Consider the following 19,407-nt stretch of genomic DNA (forward strand, 5'->3'; position numbering starts at 1 on the left):
AAAAATGATATGCTTTACTACAAATGTCATAATTTTTACTTTACATTGTTAATTATTTTTTTAAAGATTTTATTTATTTGAGAGGTAGAGCAACAGACAGTGAGAGGGAAAGACAGAGAGAGAGGTCCTCCATCCACTGGTTCACTCCCCCAATGGCCACAATGGCCGGAGCTATGCCGATCCAAAGCCAGAAGCCAAGTGCTTCTTCCTGGTCTCCCACGTGGGTTCAGGGGCCCAAGGGCTTGGACCATCTTCTGCTGCTTTCCCAGGCCATAGCAGAGAGCTGTATCAGAAGAGGAGCAGCCAGGACTAGAATGGGCACCCATATGGGATGCTGGCACTGCAGACGGAGGATTAACCTACTACGCCATGGTGCTGGCCCCGGTAATTATTTCTTACAACTCATTTATATTTTTAACATTTAATTTTTCTTGTCCTTAAGGCATCTTTCTCTTCATCAAATGTATCCTGTATTTCCTTTGCTCTACCATAAAAATTATTGACATTCATTGAATCTAAAATGAAGCCCTCTCAAATTATTTGTTTTTTCGTGTTTCTAATAAGTTCCTTTAGCTGTTAACAAATATTTCGCTTCTTATAAGTCAAAGAATATTTTCAGAAGCATCATAAGAGGTATAACTCTAGTTTTTTGTAATCTTTGTATTGGTGTGGATGTTTATTGCTATCAACTTCCATCTTGGACTGCCTTTACTGTATTTTGCAGAGTTTGGCATTCTATATTTCCAATTTTATACCTTAAGAAAATTTTAAATATCTTTCAATATGACAGGCCTAGTCATTGGGGATAGTAGTGGCATTGGTACACTTGGGGTGATTAGGCTACCTGGTATTATCATTCTGACCTCAGAATCAGTTCTTAAAACATTCTCATCTGGCTGAAAAGCCCATGAGAACACTTTAGACATGGAGACATGGAAAGCCAAGACACTGTGGCAAAAAGTATCCTACATAAAGGACCTCTGTGGGTGAGACCCACAGTATGATAATACCTGATCTCTGATTGACTTCAAAACAACTATGATAGTCTTCCATTGGTCTTTATAGTTACTGTGGTCATTTGGAGGTCCTCTATCAAAAAGCGTTCAATTCTGAAAAGTTTGGGTTATTTTATCAGGAAAAGAGCCATGATCAATACAGAAGCTTTCTGAAGACAAAGGCAATACAGACTCTACAGAATATAAGAATTATGAATACTAGGCATTTCTCCAAAGACATGTGCTGCAATTATATAAGTATTTCCTCATTTTGGATATTAAGTTGAAACATATACTTACATATATATGTATTTTCTATGGATACATATGTTTATATACACATATATTTACAACAATGTAAACATATATACCTACTTATTTTCATTAGTACTAGTAAATTATTAACATAAATTACAATGAAGTTAATATATTTTAAAATGGTTAAATGAAACATAAAAACTGTATATATTTATGTAATACCATGTGGATTATACATTGAGTAATATTAAAATGAGGGTAAACATAGCTGTCCTCAAATATTTATCATTTTCTTTTTATTAGATTATTAGTTTTTATTGAAACACAATAAAAGCAAACCTTTCTAAGGTTTAATTTACAACTTTTTAATTTTTAATTTTTTTTTCATTTTTAAGCATTTTTTGAGAAACTTAATTAGCTTTGAAGAACCCGAGAATGATATATCTTTTGTGAGCCCATAGACTTAACTATAGCTTACGAGACATAAGAATATCCTCCACTTAATACCTGATAATGAAGTAAATAATTGAGAACAAGTTTCTTTGTCTAACTCTCATAATCCAACTTGTTGAAAACAAAGGTCCTAAATGGAAGTTAATGCACAGTGACTCCTGTTGTTAATTTAACAATTAACACTCTTTACCACTCTTTGTACACAAGGCTCATGACATGAGCTGCCTATGCTATGGAAGCCTTTTGAATCCACAAACTCCTTCAGTATTTAGACAAGGCCATAATCCCAGTGCAATTTCTCTCCTACCTAAAGAGAAAAGTACATCCTTCTTTGATGACCATTTCTTTCCACTCTGTCCTCACCCACAGAGGTCCTTTATGTAGGACATTTTTTGCCACAGTGTCTTGGCTTTCCATGTCTTAAGTGTTCTCATGGGCATTTCAGCCAGATGAGAATGTTTTAAGAACTGATTCTGAGGTCAGAATGATAATTAAAGTGATTGTCATTCTATGAGTCATCTATATGGATGGTTCTCTTGTTGGAGCATTCACTCCTTTTTTTAATTTTTTATTTATATTTTTTGACAGGCAGAGTGGACAGTGAGAGAGAGGGACAGAGAGAAAGGTCTTCGTTTTCCATTGGTTCACCCCCCAATGCCCCCTGCGGCCAGCGCAACATGCTGATCTGAAGCCAGGAGCCAGGTGCTTCTCCTGGTTTCCCATGTGGGTGCAGGGCCCAAGCACTTGGGCCATCCTCCACTGCACTCCTGGGCCACAGCAGAGAGCAGGACTGGAAGCCTTCAGTGGAAGCATTCATTCCTTTTTAATACTATCTATTATTATTTCTATGAGTTCCAATAATCTCTTAGTAGAGTTCTTTGGGTCCCCTAAATAAAGAATCAGAATCTTTTGGCAAAGTAGCAGGGTATAAAATAAATGCACAAAAATCAACAGCCTTTGTATACACAGACAATGCCATGGCTGAGGAAGAACTTCTAAGATCAATCCCATTCACAATAGCTACAAAAACAATCAAATACCTTGGAATAAACTTAACCAAGGATGTTAAAGATCTCTATGATGAAAATTACAAAACCTTAAAGAAAGAAATAGAAGAGGATACCAAGAAATGGAAAAATCTTCCATGCTCATGGATTGGAAGAATCAATATCATCAACATGTCCATTCTCCCAATAGCAATTTATAGATTCAATGCAATACCAATCAAGATACCAAAGACCTTCTTCTCAGATCTGGAAAAAATGATGCTGAAATTTATATGGAGACACAGGAGACCTTGAATAGCTAAAGCAATCTTGTACAACAAAAACAAAGCTGGAGGCATCTCAATACCACATTTCAAACCATACTACAGGGCAGTTGTAATCAAAACAGCATGGTACTGGTACAGAAACAGATGGATAGACCAATGGAACAGAATTGAAACACCAGAAATCAATCCAAACATCTACAGCCAACTCATATTTGATCAAGGATCCAAAACCAATCCCTGGAGTAAGGACAGTTTATTCAATAAATGGTGCTGGGAAAATTGGATTTCCACATGCAGAAGCATGAAGCAAGACCCCTAGCTTACACCTTACACAAAAATCCACTCAACATGGATTAAAGACCTAAATCTACAACCTGACACCATCAAGGTACTAGACAGCATTGGAGAAACCCTGCAAGATATAGGTACTGGCAATGACTTCTTGGAAAACACCCCAGAAGCACAGGCAGTCAAAGCCAAAATCAACTATTGGGATTGCATCAAATTGAGAAGTTTCTGTACTGCAAAAGAAACAGTCAGGAGAGTGAAGAGACAACCGACAGAATGGGAAAATATATTTGCAAACTATGCAACTGATAAAGGGTTGATAACCAGAATCTACAAAGAAATCAAGAAACTCCACAACATCAAAACAAACAACCCACTTAAGAGATGGGCCAAGGACCTCAATAGACATTTTTCTTTTTTTTTTTTCATTTTCAATTCTCTTTATATACAGAAGATCAGTTTATCATACATTAAGTAAAGATTTCAACAGTTTGCTCCCACACAGAAACATAAAGTGAAGAATAATAGATGATTTTTTAAATGATGATGAAATCAGACCAGACCTATTGTCATATTTAATCCCAGTGAGAGTCAAGTTGGGAATTGCTAATTTCTTCTCTTTTTTTAACAGAAGATCAGTTTAGTATACATTAAGTAAAGATTTCAACAGTTTGCACCCCCATAGAAACACAAAGTGAAAAATACTGTTTGAGTACTCGTTATAGCATTAAGCCTCAATGTACAGCACATTAAGGACAGAGATCATAAGTGCACAGTGACTCCTGTTGTTGACTTTACAAATTGACACTCCTGTTTATGGCATCAGTAATCTCCCTATGCACCAGTCATTTGTTTCCAAGGCTATGGAAGCCTTTTGAGTTCACTGACTCTTATCTTATTTACACAAGGTCATATTCAAAATGGAGGTTCTCTCCTCCCTTCAGAGAAAGGTACCTCCTTCTTTGAAGACCTGTTCTTTCCACTGGGATCTCACTCGCAGAGATCTTTCATTTAGGTTTTTTTTTTTTTTTTTTTTGCCAGAGTGTCTTGGCTTTCCATGCCTGAAATACTCTCATGGGGTTTTCAGCCAGATCAGAATACCTTTAGGGCTGATTCTGAGGCCAGAATGCTGTTTAGGACATCCGCCATTCTATGAGTCTGCTGAGTGTCTTGGTTTTCAAAAGAGGAAATCCAAATGGCCAACAGACACATGAAAAATGTTCAAGATCACTAGCAATCAGGGAAATGCAAATCAAAACCACAATGAGGTTTCACCTCACCCGTTAGAATGGCTCACATTCAGAAATCTATCAACAACAGATGCTGGAGAGGATGTGGGGAAAAAGGGACACTAACCCACTGTTGGTGGGAATGCAGATTGGTTAAGCCACTATGGAAGTCAGTCTGGAGATTCCTCAGAAACCTGAATATAACCCTACCATTCAACCCAGCCATCCCACTCCTTGGAATTTACCCAAAGGAAATGAAATCGGCAAACAAACAAGCTGTCTGCACATTAATGTTTATTGCAGCTCAATTCACAATAGCTAAGACCTGGAACCAACCCAAATGCCCATAAACAGTAGACTGGATAAAGAAATTATGGGACATGTACTCTATAGAATACTATACAGCAGTCAAAAACAATGAAACCCGATCATTTGCAACAAGATGGAGGAATTTGGAAAACATCATGCTGAGTAAATTGAGCCAGTCCCAAAGGGACAAATATCATATGTTCTTCCTGATCGGCGACTACTAACTGAGCAGCAAGGGGAAACTTTTTGAAATGAAATGGACACTATGAGAAACAGTGACTTGATCAGCTCTTGTCTTGACGGTTGATGTACAATGTAATACTTTATCCATTTTAGTATTTTTTTTGCTTCTAGTACCATTGGTTGAATTCTGTAATTAACACACAATTATTTTTAGGTGTTTAAATTTTAACTGAAAAGTGATCCCTGTTAGGAATTTGGAAAACATTATGCTGAGTGTAATAAGCCAATCCCAAAGGGACAAATACCACTTGTTCTCCTTGATAGGTGACAACTAACTGAGCACCAAAAAAGAAACCTGTTAAAGTGAAATGAACACTATGAGAAATGGTGACTTGATCAGCCTGACTGTTGATGAGCAACTTGATATGTTATGATATGTTATGCCTCTTAGTATTTTTTTTTGTTTGTTCTACTTAATAATTTTGGTTGAATACTGTAATCAATACACAATTCTTCTTAAGTGCTGAAACTTAACTGAAAAGTGATCGCTGTTAAATGTAAGAGTGGGAATAAGAGAGGGAAGAAATGTGCAATTTGGGACATGCTCAAGCTGACTTACCTCAAACGGTAGAGCTAGAAACATACCAGGGGATTCCAATTCAGTCCCATCAAGGTGGCATGTACCAATGCCATCTCACTAGTCCCAGTGATCAATTTCTGTTCACAATTGATCATAATGATAGGACTAAGAACCAAAGGGAGCACATAAACAAGAATAGTGTCTGCAAATACTAGCTGATAGAATAAAAAAGGGAGAGAATGATCCAACATGGGAAGTGAGATACACAGCAGACCCATAGAATGGCAGATGTCCTAAGAGCACTCTGGCCTCATAATCAGCCCTTAAGGCATGCGGATCCGGCTGAAATACCCATGAGAGTATTTCAGGCATGGAAAGCCAAGACACTCTGGGGAAAAAGAAAAAAAAACCTAAATGAAAGATCTCTGCGAGTGAGATCCCAGTGGAAAGAATGGGTCTTCAAAGAAGGAGGTACCTTTCTCTGAAGGGAGGAGAGAACTTCCACTTTGACCATGGCCTTGTCTAAATATGATCAGAGTCAGTGAACTCAGGGGGCTTCCATAGCCTTGGCAGCTCATGACAAGAGCCTAGGGTGATTACTGATGCCATAAACAAGAGTGTCAATTTGTTAAGTCAACAACAGGAGTCACTGTGCACTTACTCCTCATGTAGGATCTTTGTCCTTAGTGTGTTGTACATTGAGATTTAATGCTATAACGAGTAGTCAAACAGTATTTTTCACTTACGTTTTTTTGTGTGGGAGCAAACTGTTGAAATCTTTACTTAATGTATGCTAAACTGATCTTCTGTACATAAAGAGAATTGAAAATGAATCTTGATGTGAATGGAAGGGGAGAGGGAGTGGGAAAGGGGTGGGTTGTGGGTTGTAGGGACGTTATGGGGGGAAGCCATTGTAATCCATAAGCTGTACTTTGGAAATTTATATTCATTAAATAAAAGTTTGAAAAAAATACTATCTATTATTATTTCAAACAGTCCTATTTATATGATCACTTTTACACTTAACCCTATCTATATGATCACTTAAACACTTAATTCCATCCAGATGCACTTTAACACTTAAAATACTATTATTACTACCCAGCTTAAGAGGATTTGGGGTCTCATGGCAAGTTTCTAAAGCTGTACCCTTAGAAGTAAGTCTGTAGGACTTGCAGTTACAAACTTCACACATTTCACGATTACAACTTAAGGAGAATTCAGGGCCGATGCTGTGGCATAGTGGGTAAAGCCACCACCTAGCAGAGCTGGCATCCCATATGGGTGCCAGTTCAAGTCCTGGATGCTCCATTTCTGATCCAGCTCTCTGCTATGGCCTTGGAAAGCAGTGGAAGATGTACAGATCTAGCCATCATGGAAATGCAGATCAAAACCACAATGAGGTTTCGCCTCACTCCAATTAAAATGGCTTACATACAGAAATCAACTAACAACAAATGCTGGCAAAATGTAGTCCTTTGCCCATTTAATAACTGGGTAGTTTGTGTTGTTGTTTAGTTTCTTGATATCTTTATATATTCTGGTTATTAATCTTTGTATAGTTTGCAAATAATTTCGCCTTCCTGTAACGTGCCTCTCACTTTCCTGATTTATTCTTTTGCAGTAGAGAAGCTTCTCAATTGGATGTAATCCCATTTGTCAATTTTGGCTTTGCCTGTGCATCTGGGGTCTTTTCAAAGAACTCTGACTATGCCCATTTATTTCAGGGTTTCCTCAATTTTCTCTAATAATTTGATGGTATCAGGCCATAGATTTAGGTCTTTAATCCATTTGGAGTGGATATTTGTGTAAGGTTCAAGGTAGGGGTCTTGTTTGACACTTCTGCATCTGGAGATCCAGTTTTCCATTTATTGAAGAGACTATCCATGCTCCAGAGATTGATATTTTAACCCTTTGTCAAAGATAAGTTGGTTGTAGATGCTTGGAATGATTTCTGGCATTTCTATTATGTTTCATTGGCCTATCCATCTGTTTTTCACCAGTACCAGGCTTTTTTGATTATAACTGCCTTGTAGTATATCTTAAAATCTGGTATTGTGATGCCCCCAGCTTTGTTTTTGTTGTATAAATGTCTTAAGCTATTTGGGGTCTCCTCTGTTTCTATATGAATTTCAGCATACATTTTTCTATATGAGAAGAATATTCTTGGTAATTTTAATGGTATCACATTGAATCTGTAAATTGCTTTCAGTAGTGTGGACATTTTGATGATATTGATTCTTCCAATCTATGAACATGGAAGATTTTTTTTCATTTTTTGTATCTTCTTTCTTTAATGTTTTATAATTTTCATGGTTAGAGATCTTTGACATCCTTGGTTAAATTTATCCCAAGGGATTTGATTTTTTTGTAGATACTGTGAATGGGATTGATCTTAGAAGGTCTTTCTCAGCCATGGCATTGTCTGTGTATACAAAGGCTATTGATTTTTGTGTGTTGATTTTATATCCTAATATTTTACCAAACTCTTCTATAAGTTCCAATAGTCTCTTGATGGAGTCTTTTGGATCCTCTATATATAGAGTCATGTCACCTGCAAATAGGGATAGTTTGGCTTCCTCCTTCCCAATTTATATCCCTTTGATTAGTTTTTCTTTTCTAATGGCTCTGGCTAACACTTCCAGAAATATATTGAATAACAGTGGTGAGAGTGGGCATCTTTGTCTGGTTCTGGATCTTTATGGGAATGCTTCCATAATTTCCCCATTCAATAAGATTCTGGCCATGGGATTGTCATAATTGCCTTTACTGTGAGAAGAATGTGTATTCTGCAACTGTAGGATGAAAACTTCTGTAGATACCAGTTAGGTCCCTAGTCTGCTGTTGGTGAAAATGTAAATTGGTACAGCTGCTGTGGAAAACAGTATGGAAATACCTCAGAAATATGAATATAGACCTACCACATAAATTTAATTGAAAATAGATCTTAGTAACAAATAAAGATGAGAATAGGGGAGGGAGGCAGAAGAGGGGTGGGGCTGTACGTCAGAGGGTGGGTATGGTGAGAAGAATCACTATGTTCCTAAAGTTGTACTTATGAAATCCATGAAGTTTGTATTCCTTAAATAAAAGGTTTCTGGGGGAAAAAGTTCTTTTTGGCCTGTTTCCCTCTTTGTGACAACATACCAGAAGTGAAAAAAATATAGTAAGAATTATACCAAACTTCATGAAAAATGCATTTGTATACTTTATCAGTCAAAAATGCCATGTTTAGTTATGGGCTACCTTGAGTCATTGGTGTGCTGCTGCATTTTTTGTCATATTTACTTATCATTTGTTATTTTAGCTCCAGCTGTATATTAGGGATCAAAAAAATAAAGGACTTAATCTGTTTTCAAGACACTTACAATCTGGTGGAGAAACAAACATAAAGAGATGTAGTTCAGCAGAGTATTCCTCTAGAAAGTAGACACTGTTACCACTGTGTACCAGATTGACCTAGTTTTAAGTGCTCTTATCATGAAGGAGTGTGGGGTTTTGTCACACAGTTTTTTATATCTTCTGAGATGATTACATCTTTTTGTTCATTTTTCTATTTTTATATTAAATTGCTGATCCTTTTATTTAATGAATGTAAATTTCATAAGTACAACTTTTGGATTACAGCACTTCTTCCCCCATACCCGCCCTCCCACCTGCAAACCATTCCATCTCCTACTCCCTCCCCCATCCCATTCTTCATTAAGATTCATTTTTAATTATCTTTATATACAGAAGATCAACTCTGTACTGAGTAAACATTTCAACAGTTTGTACCCACATGCACACAAAGTATAAGGTACTGTTTGAATAATAGTTTTACCATTAATTCTCATAGTAAAACACATTAAGGACAGAGGTCCTACATGGGAGCAAGTGCACAGTGACTCCTGCTGCTGATTTAACAATTGACACTCTTATTTATGATGTCAGTGATCACCCGAGGCTCTTGTCATGAGCTGCCAAGTCTATGGAAGCCTCTTGTGTTCACAAACTTCCACCTTATTTAGACAAGGCCATAGTCAAAGTGGAAGTTCTCTCCTCCCTTCAGAGAAAAGTACCTCCCTCTTTGATGCCCCCTTCTTTCCCCAGGATCTCACTCACAGAAATCTTTCATGTAAGTCATTTTTTGCCACAGTGTCTTGGCTTTCCATGCCTGAAACACTCTCATGGGCTTTTTAGCCAGATGGGATAATTTTTATTTGACTAGTACTTATTTGTGCTTTTAATAATCTGCTTTTCTCTGATTTTTAGTGGTTTGACTATAATGTGCATAGATGTGGATCTCTTTGCCTTTATCTCACTTGAGTTTTTGTTTCTTGAGTGTTTACATTTCCTTTTTTTAAATTTGGGAAGTTGTTGGCCATTATTCCTTCAGATATTTTATTTCTTTCTCCCTTTTCCTTGCTGGGGCACGTGTATCTTGGTGTGCTTGATCATGTTCCACAGGTCATTATGCTTTCTACATTTTTCTTTACCCTTTCTCCTGTTCCTTATGTTGGGTAATTTGGAATTCCCTTTAGTTTCTGTCTTTTCATTGATATTCTGGGTAGCATGGAGGCATTAATGTTATATTTCATTATTATTTTAAGGCTTCATTTTCTTTAGTTCTTTGTAAATATTTAAAATAACTGATTTAATCTATTTGTGTAGTGAGTCTTGACTTCCTCAAGGACAGATTATGTTGTCTTTTTCATGTGCAGTGGCCATACTTGCTTCTTTTTTATTTTTATGCATCTTTTTATTTTTTTTAAGATTTATTTATTGATTTGAAAGTCAAAGTTACACAGAGAGAGAAGAGGCACAGAGAGAGAGACAGAGAAGTCTTCCATCTGATGGTTCACTCCCCAATTGGACACAACAGCCGGAGCTGCACCAATCTGAAACCAGGAGCCAAGAGCTTCTTCCAGATCTCCTACATGGGTGCAGGGGCCCAAGGACTTGGGCCATCCTCCACCACCCTCCCATGCCATAGCAGAGAGCTGGACTGGAAGCGGAGCAGCTGGGTCTCGAACCAGCACCCATATGGGATGCCGGCACTTCAGGCCAGGGCATTAACCTGCTGCATCACAGCACCGGCCCCTTTTGTGCATCTTTTTAATGTTTCTGTTCAAAACTGGACATTGGTTGATTCAATGCAAAAATGAGAAATCAGATTCTCTCACACCCTAGCTTTATGTTTTGTTTTGTTTTGTTTGGCTCTTGTTGCTCATTAGTTTTTTTTTAACTTCTGTTTAATAAATATAAATTTCCAAAGTACAACTTTTGGATTACAGTGGATTCCCCCCCCCATAACCTCCCTCCCACCCGCAACCCTCCAATCTCCTGCTCCCTCTCCCATCCCTTTCACATCAAGATTCATTTTCAATTATCTTTATATACAGAAGATCAATTTAGTATATACTAAGTAAAGATTTCAACAGTTTGCAGCCACACAGAAACACAAAGTATAAAGTATTGTTTGAGTACTAGTTACACAATTAATTCAATAGTACAACACACTAAGGACAGAGATTCTACGTGAGGAGTAAGTGCACAGTGACTCCTGTTGTTCGTTTAACAATTGACACTCTTATTTTTGACATCAGTAATCACCCGAGGCTCTTATCATGTGTTGCCAAGGCTAGGGAAGCCTCTTGAGTTCGCCAACTCTGATCTTATTTAGACAAGGTCATAGTCAAAGTGGAAGTTCTCTCCTCCCTTCAGAGAAAGGTACCTCCTTCTTTGATGGCCTTTTCTTTCTGATGGGATTTCACTCACAGAGATCTTTCATTTAGTGTTGTGTTGTTTTTGTTTTTGTTTTTGTTTTTGTTTTTGTTTTTGCCAGAGTGTCTTGGCTTTCCATGCCTAAGATACTCTCATGGGCTTTTTAGCTGGATCCGATTGCCTTAAGGGCTAATTCTGAGGCCAGAATGCTGTTTAGGACATCTGCTATTCTGAGTCTGCCATGTATCCCGCTTCCCATGTTGAATAGTTCTCTCCCTTTTTTATTCTATCAGTTAGTATTAGCAGACACTAGTCTTGTTTATGTGATCCCTCTGACTCTCAATCCTATCATTATGATCAGTTATGAACTGAAACTGATCACTTTGACTAGTGAGATGCCATAGGTACATGCCACCTTGATGGGATTGAATTGGAATCCCCTGGCACGTTTCTAACTCTACTATTAGGGGTAAGTCCAATTGGTTGCTCATTAGTTTTGCTTTGCTTTTGTTTTTGTTTCTTTTTTGGTTGCTCTTTGGTTAATGACTTTCCCAAACTAATTCTGTAGCCTTTGTTAATTGTAACAATTAAAGTTTCTTCTTGGTTAGCTTAGTGGTCAGCTAATAATTAGACAAAAATTCCATTAAGAATTTGAAATAGTGAATTGAATAGCCCTTGCCTATAGGACTATGGCCTCTCATGTACCATTTAACCTCAATCACTTCATTAGAGGTTCCATCTCTAAACACAGCCAAATTTAGAATTAGGACTTCAACATTTGAGTTTTGAGGTGGACACAAAAATACAGTGCCTAAAAACATCACATTCCCTAGCTTTTCTTTTTAATTTTGTTTCCTATCTATTAAATGTTTTCACTAAATGCTATCATTTCATATATCCTTACTATTTACGTATTGCTACTTCTTATTTTCAATAAATTCTCTCAGGAAAAATAAAAACTGTTATCAAGCTAGATTTGAGTTAGGTCAAATAAAGCCAGATCATCCTACTGGGATCATAGCTATTTGTTGAGGTTTTGGTGCAACTGTTCCATTTCCTCTGGTGGCTGCTCAGCTGCTAATTTCATTGTGATTATGTACATTCTGGTTTTAGTAGCTGTTCAAAGTCTGTTTTAAAGTCTGTTCAAAGCTGTTCAAAGGTGAAAGTCTTGGAAATGAGTCATTTTGGATTTTGAAATTTTTGGATTTTATAATATTTATAGAATCATACTGACAAATCTTGAGACAGAACACAGATAAACATGAAACTCATTTATACATAAACTGAAGGTAATTTTAAACAATATTTTTAATGTGACTCAATTTTTACCATAACAACTCACAAGAGATCAGGTATGGTATTTTCATTTTTTGATGAACATTAAGCAAATTTTGCACTTTTTAGCTTTGTGCTTTTGTGTGTTTCATTTATAGAAGGCCAATTTTATACTACCAAGTAAGAGAGGAGTGGAACATATGAACAGAAAAGTATATGATGTCCCAAATCTCACTATTTAAAAAAAAAAACTTCAGCCAGTTTTCTTGAGTAAACAGTCCCCTGGTTATTACAATCGTTTAAGTAATTTTCAGATTCCTGGAGAGTGGATCCCCATAATTTTTGAAAGTGTTCTCGGAAGATGGCGGAATAGAGAGGGAGGGAGCACAGTGAAGCTCCACTAAGGGAAGGTTCAAAGAGGGATGAAAATTTGTAGTTTTTAAGCCCTTCCTCAAACTGGGGTGTTAGGGTGGACACACGAGGAGGACGCGGACGCCTGAGACTCAGGACACCAGCAGGAGCGTGTATGCACCAGCGCTGGAAGCTGAGGTGAGATGGGGCGCTTGCCCAGCACCACGGCACAGCTGCCGCCGCCCCTCCCCCAACACATCCTGGGACGGACACTGAGACATGCACGACTGAGTGGGGGAGAAAATAGAAAACGGAACAGAGTGAGTGGCGCCGGCGGAGAGAGTGCACGATTCAGGGACACTAATTGAGAGACTGAGTAAGCCAGTATCTCTTGGCGCCTCCCCGGAGCTCCAGCGGGCGGGAAGCAGCCATTTTGTTTGTTTACATTCGGGCTTAAAGGAGAACTATCTTTGCCTCCACACTAACCTTCGGAGGTGGAGCCCAAAGGTGGAGCTGAGGGTGCTCGAGGGAGGGCAGCCCAAAGCCCTGAGACCCAACTACTCAAGTTACTGAATAGCGCCTCCTGGTGGGGAAAAAGCACAGGATCCACAGCTGCAGTGGGCAGAGAGCAGCCATCCTGTCTGCTTACCTGCGGGCTGTGTAAAGCAGCCTGGTTACACTGGATATTGGTAGAGACTCACAGCAGCCTATAGTAGAGGGAAATCAACCCGAAAAATCACCCAGATGGAATGCCAAAAAACAAAACAAAAACCAAAAAAATATAGAAGATAATATAAATTTGCCAATGGAGCAGGCTAAACCAACCATAACAGAGGCAGAAGAAGAAGTTGAAAACATGCCAGAAAAAGAATTCAAAAAATTAATAACCAGAATACTTAGAAATAATGAGAAACAGTGTCAAGAGCTGAATGAAAAACAAGCCCAAGGATTAGAGATCTTAAAGAGAAGCCAGAATGAGATACTAGAACTGAAAAAATCAATTGACCATATAAAAAACACCGTGGAATCCCTCGGAAATTGAACAGATGAAATAGAAGACCGAATATCAGAATTCGAAGACAAACTTCCAGAAATAATACAGTCAGTTCAATCTCAAGAAGAAGAAATTAAAAAATTAAAAAACACGGTCGGAGACCTACAAGATTCAATCAAATGGTGTAATGTTCGGATAATAGGAGTCCCTGAGGGGGTGGAAATAGAGAATGGATTAGACGGTGTCTTCAATGAAATAATATCAGAAAACTTTAAACAAAGGCAGCTGGATAACAACACACAAATACAACAGATAACCAGGACTCCGAAGAGTAGACCAGAAGAGAAATTCACCACGACACATTGTGGCAACACTCAGTTCAGTGACACACAAAGAACAAATCCTAAAATGTGCCAGAGAAAAGCGACAAATCACATTCAGGGGTAAGTCAATCAGACTCTCAGACTTCTCATCGCAAACACTACAGGCAAGGAGACAATGGCATGATATATTTCAAGTTTTAAAAGACAAACAATGCCAACCTAGAATACTATATCCTGCAAAGCTATCATTTATGAATGAAGGGGAAATAAAGATTTTCCACGACAAACAGAAACTGAAAGAATTTGTATCCACGCGTCCAACCCTACAACACTTGCTCAAAGACGTGCTGCACACAGAAATACAAAAACAAGAACTTCACTGCAAAAAAAAAGCGAATGTAGAGTAACCCACAAACAAAGTTCAAATACATAAACAGCTCGTTTCAGGAAACATGAAGGGAAAAAGACAGTACTTAACAGTAATCACATTGAATGTGAATGGTCTTAATTCCACGACAAAGAGGCACAGACTAGCGGATTGGATAAAACAAGAGGATCCAACTATATGCTGCCTTCAGGAGACACATCTCATCAGCAAAGATGCATGCAGACTGAAAGTGAAAGGATGGAAAAAGATACTCCAAGCTAATGGAAATCAAAAAAGAGCTGGTGTGGCCATCCTAATATCAGACAAAATAGACTTTAACATAAAAACTATTAAAAGAGACAGAGAAGGGCGCTATATAATGATTAAAGGATCTATCCAATTGGAAGACATTACTATTATAAATGTATACGCACCTAATTACAGGGCGCCTGGCTACCTGAAAGAATTACTAAAGGATTTAAAGGGAGATATAGACTCAAATACAATAGTAACAGGGGACTTCAACACCCCACTCTCACCAATGGACAGATCAACCAGACAGAAATTCAACAAGGAAACAACTGAGCTAATTGATGCCATAGACCAAATAGACCTAATAAATATCTTCAGAACCCTCCACCCCACAGACACAGAGTTCACGTATTTCTCCCCAGTACATGGAACATTCTCTAGGATTGACCATATACTAGGGCATAAAGGGAGCCTCAACAAGTTCAAAAAAATTGAAACTATACCATGCAGCTTCTCAGACCATAGTGCAGTGAAACTTGAAATCAACAACCCAAGAATCTCTACACCATATGCAAATATATGGAGAATGGACAACATGATCCTGAATGAACAGTGGGTCATCGAAGAAATTAAAAGAGAAATCAAAAGATTTCTAGAAACAAATGAAAATGATAACACAACCTATCAAATCCTGTGGGACACAGCAAAAGCAGTGCTAAGAGGAAAGTTTATAGCAATTAGTGCCTACATCAAGAAGCTGGAAAGGAACCAAACAAATGAACTCTCCATGCACCTCAAGGAACTAGAAAAACAGCAGCAAATCAAGCCCAAATCCAAAAGGAGGAAAGAAATACTAAAGATCAGAGAAGAAATAAACAGAATTGAAACCAAAAAAACAATACAAAAGATCAACAAAACCAGGAGCTGGTTCTTTGAAAAAATCGACACACCATTGGCCCACCTAACCAAAAAAAGGAGAGAGAAGACCCAAATCTGTAAAATCAAAGATAGTAATGGAAATGTAACAACTGACACAATAGAAATAAAAAGAATCATCAGAAACTACTACAAAGAGATGTATGCTAACAAATTGGGGAACCTGGAAGAAATGGATAGATTCCTGGACAAATGCAACCTTCCTAAACTGAGCCATGAAGATATAGAAAATCTAAACAGACCCATAACCATGGAAGAAATTGAATCAGTAATAAACGCACTACCGAAAAAGAAGAGCCCAGGACCGGATGGCTTCACTGCCGAATTTTACCAGGCATTTAGAGAGCAACTAACCCCAGTTCTTCTCAAATTATTCCAAACGATTGAAAGAGAGGGAATCCTCCCAAATTCCTTCTACGAAGCCAATATCACCTTAATTCCTAAGCCCGGAAAAGACACTGCAGAGAAAGAAAACTACAGACCTATCTCCCTGATGAACATAGATACAAAATACTCAATAAAATTCTGGCAAACTGAATCCAACTACACATCAGAAAGACCATTCACCTGGACCAAGTGGGATTTATCCCTGGTACGCAGGGATGGTTCAATATTCGAAAGTCAATCAACGTAATCCAGCACATTAACAAATTGAGAAACAAAAATCATATGGTTATCTCAATAGATGCAGAGAAAGCATTTGACAAAATACAACACCCCTTCATGATGAAAACCCTAAGCAAATTGGGGTTAGAAGGAACATTCCTCAACACAATTAAGGCAATCTATGATGAACCAAAGGCCAGCATCATATTGAATGGGGAAAAGTTGGAGGCATTTCCATTGAGAACTGGCACCAGACAGGGATGCCCACTCTCACCATTGCTATTCAATATAGTCCTAGAAGTCTTAGCCAGAGCCATCAGGCAAGAAAAAGAAATTAAAGGGATACAAATGTGAAAGGAGGAAGTCAAACTATCCCTGTTTGCAGATGACATGATACTAAATATAGAGGACCCAATAAACTCCTATAAGAGGCTACTCAAACTCATAGAAGAGTTTGGTAAAGTAGCAGGATACAAAGTCAACGCTCAGAAATCAACAGCCTTTGTATACACAGACAATGCCAGGGCCAAGGAAGAACTACTAAGATCAATCCCATTCACAATAGCCACAAAAACAATAAAGTACCTTGGAATAAATTTAACCAAGGAGGTCAAAGACCTCTATGATGAAAATTACAAAATACTAAAGAAAGAAATAGAAGACGACACAAAAAAATGGAAAAACCTGCCATGCTCATGGATTGGAAGAATCAATATCATCAAAATGTCCATTCTCCCAAAAGCAATTTACAAGTTCAATGCAATACCAATCAAAATACCAAAGTTATTCTTCAAAGACCTAGAAAAAATGATGCTGAAATTCATATGAGAAGCAGGAGACCCAGAATAGCTAAAGCAATCCTTAACAATAAAAACAAGGCCGGAGGCATCACAATTCCAGACTTCAAAGCATACTACAGGGCAGTTATAATCAAAACAGCCTGGTACTGGTACAAAAACAGATGGATAGACCAATGGAACAGAATAGAAACACCGGAGATCAATCCAAACATCTATAACCAACTCATATTCGACAAAGGACCTAAAACCAACCCCTGCAACAAGGACAGCCTCTTCAACAAATGGTGCTGGGAAAACTGGATGTCCACATGCCGCAGTATGAAGCAAGACCCCTACCTTACACCTTATACAAAAATCCACTCAACATGGATCAAAGAACTAGAGTTGTACCACAACACCATGAAACTAATTGAGAGCATAGGGGAAACCCTTCAAGATATCGGAATAGGCGAAGAATTCCTGGAGAAGACCCCACAGGCACGGGTAATCAAAGATAAAATAAACAAATGGGATTACCTCAAATTGAAGAGTTTCTTAACAGCAAAGGAAACAGTCAGGAATGCGAAGAGGCAACCAACAGAATGGGAGACGTTATTCGCAAACTACACAACAGATAAAGGATTAACAACTAGAATCTACACAATGATCAAAAAACACCACAGAATCAAAACAAACAACCCAATAAAAAAATGGGCCAAGGACCTTAACAGACATTTTTCAAAAGAGGAAATCCAAATGGCCAACAGGCACATGAAAAAATGCACAGGATCCCTAGCCATCAGGGAAATTCAGATCAAAACCACAATGAAATACCACCTCACTCCGGTTAGATTGGCTTACATACGGAAATCAACCAACAACAGATGCTGGTGAGGATGTGGAGAAAAGGGGACACTAATCCACTGTTGGTGGGAATGCAAACTGGTAAAGCCACTATGGAAGACAGTCTGGAGAGTTCTCAGAAACCTGAATATAGCACTACCACAGGAACTAGCCATCCCACTCCTTGGAATATACCCAAATGGAATTAAAGGGGTGAAAAAAAGCCATTTGCACCTCAATATTTGTTGCAGCCTGATTCACAATAGCTAAGACATGGAATCAACCTAAATGTCCATCAACGGATGACTGGATAAAGAAACTATGGGATATCTACTCTATGGAACACTATACAGCAGTAAAAAACAATGAAATCCGGGCATTCACAACAAAATGGAGGAAGCTGGAAAACATCATGCTGAGTGAAATAAGCCAGCCCAAAAGGGATAAATATCACATGTTCTCCCTGATCGATGGCAACTAAACGAGCACCTAAAATGATACCCATTGAAGTGAAATAGACACTATGAGAGACAATGACATGAGCAGCCCTTGTCTAGACTGTTGAGGAAAAACTTACTATTTTGTTCCTTTAGTATTTTTGTTGTTGTTGTTGTTGCTCGGTATGCTCTACACAAGACCACTGGTTGAACTCTGCAATCAATGCACAACCATTCTTAAGCGTTTAAAAATTAATAGGAAATTGATCTCTGTGGAACATGGGAGTGGGAATAAGAGAGGGAGGAGATATATAGGACGGCACATACTCACTCAGACCTACCTCCAATGGTGGAACTGGAAATGTGCCAGGGGATTTCAACTCAATCTTAACAAGGAGGCAGGTACCAATGCCAGCACACTTGGTAAAGAGACAAATATAAATACACAACTGATCCAAAAGATAGGGTAAGTGTCGAAGAGATTACACAAATAAGACCAGTGTAAGCAAACAATGAAAGATAGAATCAAAAGGGTTGTGAATGATCCTGCGGGGGAAGCAGGTCACACAGCAGACTCATAGAATGGCAAATGCCCAAAACAGCACACCTGCCTCAGAATCAACCCTTGGGACATTCGGATCTGACTAAAAGGTCCATGAGAGTCTTGCAGGCATGGAAAGCCATGACACGGTGGCAAAAAACAATCTAAATGAAGGATCCTGGTGAACAACACCCCAGCAGAAGGATCAGGCCATCAAGGAGAGAGGCGCCTTTCTCTGAAGGGAGGAAAGAACCTCCACTGTGATATGGCCTTGACTAAACAAATTCAGAGTTGGTGAACTCAAGGGGCTTCCATAGCCTAGACAGCTCATAGCAAGAGTCTCGGGTGATTGCTGACGTCATAAATAAGAATGCCAATTGTTAAATCAACAACGGGAGTCACTGGGTTCATGCTCCCCTCGCAGGATCT

Source organism: Oryctolagus cuniculus, chromosome 8, assembly GCF_964237555.1.
Source record: "Oryctolagus cuniculus chromosome 8, mOryCun1.1, whole genome shotgun sequence".
Lineage (NCBI taxonomy): Eukaryota > Metazoa > Chordata > Mammalia > Lagomorpha > Leporidae > Oryctolagus > Oryctolagus cuniculus.